Here is a 5,000-nt window from a genome sequence, read left to right as displayed (position 1 = left end):
AGTACTTGGTCGGGTTCGAGAGAGGCGCAATCGCCCGGAGTTAGGCGAGTAGACGCTTTAGGTGCGACCACCCGTGCTCCCAACTGAGCTTGCCGCTGCCGACAGAGGCCCGGGAGCGTGCTGTCGTGGCATTGCCGGCGGGAGACAACACGCGCCACCTACGGTGACCGGCAGCTCCAACGCCAGCGCCACAGAAGGACAAAAGCCCCACTTGGGTGCCGAAGCGAACTCTCCCAGCACAGCGCACGCGCCAACACGTCCGCACAGCTGCGATACAAACCACCTGCGAGAACCGCTGGGGCGACCGAGCAGCAGACGGCGTCGCGGCGCCGAGCGCCGGGCGGCGGCGCATCCTCAGCGCACACAGTCCTCAATCGGACCAGCACACTGCAGATGGCCACCGCGCTTCGCACCGGGCCCGCGAGGACCTACTTTGGCCGCAAGGCGCCGCGAGCAGGGGGCGCCGGCGCGCAGCTGCGCCGCCTGCCGCGTCCGTCGGCCGGCGCGCCTGCCACTGGCCGCCCCCACCAGCCGGCTGTAGCGCGTGCGCCCACGCACCGCGCTGCCAGCACGCCGGGCGGCCCCCCCTCACCGGCCGGGGACGGTCCCACCCAGCCACCGCCGCGTATCGCCTCACACCCAGATCCCCTTTCGCGTTCGTGGGCATGGTGGGTCCCCTTTCACGTTCGTGGGCATGGTGGGTATCCCTGAAACAACCGGTTAATAGCTCGACCGATCGTCGCCAACACTGATTCACCTCTAGCGAGAACAACCGCACCACAACGGGTTACCTGTTGTTCATTTGCGTAACGTCACCAGCAAACGTAGACGTCCATCGCCATTTGCAACGAGTATTGCATGCCTGTGTCAGGTGTCACAACACACTACGTCTGCCCACATAGACGCAACAACATGTGCACGCCTCGAGAACACGTGGAAGGTAGCCCCCGTACGTATGCGGTGTCCATTGCGCGAACGACTGTCAGCCGGCCTCTGCAGGATGTCGCAGATGTGGAACGCGGTGCAACATGCTATCACGGTGTGTGAGAAGAGACGACTACGTCCGAATACACGCTCCACTACATCAACAGACTGCTCATGCTGATCGCCATCCAGGGCGTCCGTTCCTCCCACACGTCTGAATGGCGTACCACACTGCAATCCAGCTCTTATAGGGAGACGACACGTAGCTGCGTGCACAATATTTGGACTGTATGGTCTGCCGTTGCTAGGCGCAGTCGTCGTACGGTCACACATGTGCCACGATGTATCATTCAGTACATACGGACCAATGTGCAGTACAGTTTGTGGGTTTTGCGTACATCGGCGGACAGGTGACAGGCCGTACCACAACGTAGGCTGAGTACGTCGGCATGCGAAGGGCATTGAACATGCAAACTTCTCAACGACCAGCTTGCGAAGGCAGGGGGGAAGGGGGGGGGGGGCATGTACGTCCTGCTGCTATCCACATTACAGTGTATAGCAGGAGCATGTGGAAAGTCAGCAACACCTGCAAGGTGTTTAACATGACGCGATACACAGGGGACCGGGCAGTGCGAATAGCGAACTATATTGCGAGGGTTGCGGTTAGGCAACACTACACTAATTTAACGAGTTGCATAACAATTACAGAGCAGGTTCAGCGACAACGTGCGTCAGGTTAAGGCGCAATATAGGTTAGGTTGAGGCACAATATAGGTTAGGTTAAGGCACAACATGGGTTACGTTAAGGCACAAATTGGGTTACGTTAAGGCACAACATGGGTTACGTTAAGGCACAACATGGGTTACGTTAAGGCACAAATTAGGTTACGTTAAGGCACAAATTAGGTTACGTTAAGGCACAAATTAGGTTACGTTAAGGCACAAATTAGGTTACGTTAAGGCACAAATTAGGTTACGTTAAGGCACAAATTAGGTTACGTTAAGGCACAAATTAGGTTACGTTAAGGCACAAATTAGGTTACGTTAAGGCACAAATTAGGTTACGTTAAGGCACAAATTAGGTTACGTTAAGGCACAAATTAGGTTACGTTAAGGCACAAATTAGGTTACGTTAAGGCACAAATTAGGTTACGTTAAGGCACAAATTAGGTTACGTTAAGGCACAAATTAGGTTACGTTAAGGCACAAATTAGGTTACGTTAAGGTACAATATGGGTTAGGTTAAGGTACAATATGGGTTAGGTTAAGGTACAATATGGGTTAGGTTAAGGTACAATATGGGTTAGGTTAAGGTACAATATGGGTTAGGTTAAGGCACAACGTAGGTTAGGTTAAGGCACAACGTAGGTTAGGTTAAGGCACAACATAGGTTAGGTTAAGGCACAACATAGGTTAGGTTAAGGCACAACATAGGTTAGGTTAAGGCACAACATAGGTTAGGTTAAGGCACAACATAGGTTAGGTTAAGGCACAACATAGGTTAGGTTAAGGCACAACATAGGTTAGGTTAAGGCACAACATAGGTTAGGTTAAGGCACAACATAGGTTAGGTTAAGGCACAACATAGGTTAGGTTAAGGCACAACGTAGGTTAGGTTAAGGCACAACGTAGGTTAGGTTAAGGCACAACGTAGGTTAGGTTAAGGCACAACGTAGGTTAGGTTAAGGCACAACGTAGGTTAGGTTAAGGCACAACGTAGGTTAGGTTAAGGCACAACGTAGGTTAGGTTAAGGCACAACGTAGGTTAGGTTAAGGCACAACGTAGGTTAGGTTAAGGCACAACGTAGGTTAGGTTAAGGCACAACGTAGGTTAGGTTAAGGCACAACGTAGGTTAGGTTAAGGCACAACGTAGGTTAGGTTAAGGCACAACGTAGGTTAGGTTAAGGCACAACGTAGGTTAGGTTAAGGCACAACATAGGTTAGGTTAAGGCACAACATAGGTTAGGTTAAGGCACAACATAGGTTAGGTTAAGGCACAACATAGGTTAGGTTAAGGCACAACATAGGTTAGGTTAAGGCACAACATAGGTTAGGTTAAGGCACAACATAGGTTAGGTTAAGGCACAACATAGGTTAGGTTAAGGCACAACATAGGTTAGGTTAAGGCACAACGTAGGTTAGGTTAAGGCACAACGTAGGTTAGGTTAAGGCACAACGTAGGTTAGGTTAAGGCACAACGTAGGTTAGGTTAAGGCACAACGTAGGTTAGGTTAAGGCACAACGTAGGTTAGGTTAAGGCACAACGTAGGTTAGGTTAAGGCACAACGTAGGTTAGGTTAAGGCACAACGTAGGTTAGGTTAAGGCACAACGTAGGTTAGGTTAAGGTACAACGTAGGTTAGGTTAAGGTACAACGTAGGTTAGGTTAAGGTACAACGTAGGTTAGGTTAAGGTACAACGTAGGTTAGGTTAAGGTACAACGTAGGTTAGGTTAAGGTACAACGTAGGTTAGGTTAAGGTACAACGTAGGTTAGGTTAAGGTACAACGTAGGTTAGGTTAAGGTACAACGTAGGTTAGGTGAAGGCGCAATGTAGGTTAGGTTAAGGTACGATATACCTTAGGTTAAGGTACAATATCGCTTAGGTTAAGGTACAATATAGCTTAGGTTAAGGTACACGTTGTAGGGAAAGGTGTATTTTGGGGGGGGAGGGGGCGGCAGGTTCGTTGATAGTGATTATCGTAAGTGCATGCCTGCGGGATCATCCGATTTGTCACGTCAGGATGCACTTGTGGCTCATGACAGGCGGCGCTCCGATTCCAAGGTTGTGGCAGATCTGTGTCTTTCATTCCTGCCATTGTTTGTGTACTGTGACAGGAGGCAGTATTGTGATGTTGGGTGCACCCCTGTGTAGGACATGTGTGGGTGTTCGTGGCTTAGCTGAGCAATGGCGGATGTCGGAAGGGTGGGATATTCTGTTTTCTGGGTGGACCTCCCGGTCTGGTTATGATAGTGTGGATTGTGTAATGTGGCGGAGAGGATGCACCGGATGTTCTTCCATGCTGGTGGTTAGATATTGTGTGTGTGCCTGTTAGAGGCAGAGAGTAGTGTGTGATAGTGTCTGGCTGACGTGTGGTTCTCATTGTGTGCAGAGTCTTTCAGCATGTATAGGGACGGTTGTATATATTATCTGTATTCTGATGGCTCTGCATCTATTACTAATCAGTGCCGTGTATACGGTTACTCTGGTTCCAGTCGAAACTGTTCTATCTCTGTACATTAGTGACACTGCGGCTCCACTATGTTGCCGCCCCTGTCGGCCGTTTCCCCCAGTGTGTGGCTAATGATTATCAGCAATCAGTCTATTAGTCAATACCGGTAGTGTGACGACGTGAAATGTCCGGGATGGGGGAAGCTACACGCTTCCCGTGGGTCAGGGCCTAGAAAGACTCTTCCCACGCAGGAGGCTCGGACTGTCATTACTCTTCCGAGAAATATATTTGCCCAGCGTTTTTTGCGACTGCGAGTGCGACGCGTACGAGTACCGACATGGATGGGGCGCTTCCTAGCTGATCGCTCAGCATCGGAGAAATATATTTGCCCAACGTTTTTTGCGACTGCGAGTGCAACGCCCAAGGGTACCGACGTGGATGGGGCGCTTCCTAGCTGATCGCTCGGCATGGGAATCCGTACAGTGAGCAATGCGATCGCGTCTGTAGCTTGTACGTGGTACAGCTCGCAGCTCATGTATAGGGACAGCGGGAATGTCGCATATTGGACATAACTCTTCATGAAACGCAAGTTATAGGTGTGGATTGCACATTACGACTGCGGGAAACTTCCGCCGTTCATCCGCTGGCGTTGCGAGTTTGGCGGTTGGGGTGGGGCACGAGCGGGTGCGGGTGGTGTGATTGCCGGTCCACGACTTCGTGCGGCAGAGGCACTGGCGTTTGGGTGCTGTGGTCGACACAGGCTGCATGCTTTGTGGGTGGCGTCGAAAGATGGGCACTGTGGGCCCATCGATGTCTTAGTCGGCTTGGCGTCCCATAGATGGCGGTATCGTCGTTGCAGGAGCTCATGCTGAGGGAGACCTACAGATGGCGGTATGTTTTGTGG

The sequence above is a fragment of the Schistocerca serialis genome, unplaced genomic scaffold, assembly GCF_023864345.2.
Source record: "Schistocerca serialis cubense isolate TAMUIC-IGC-003099 unplaced genomic scaffold, iqSchSeri2.2 HiC_scaffold_167, whole genome shotgun sequence".
In the NCBI taxonomy this organism is placed as follows: domain Eukaryota; kingdom Metazoa; phylum Arthropoda; class Insecta; order Orthoptera; family Acrididae; genus Schistocerca; species Schistocerca serialis.
Note: the sequence above shows the minus strand (reverse complement) of the source record.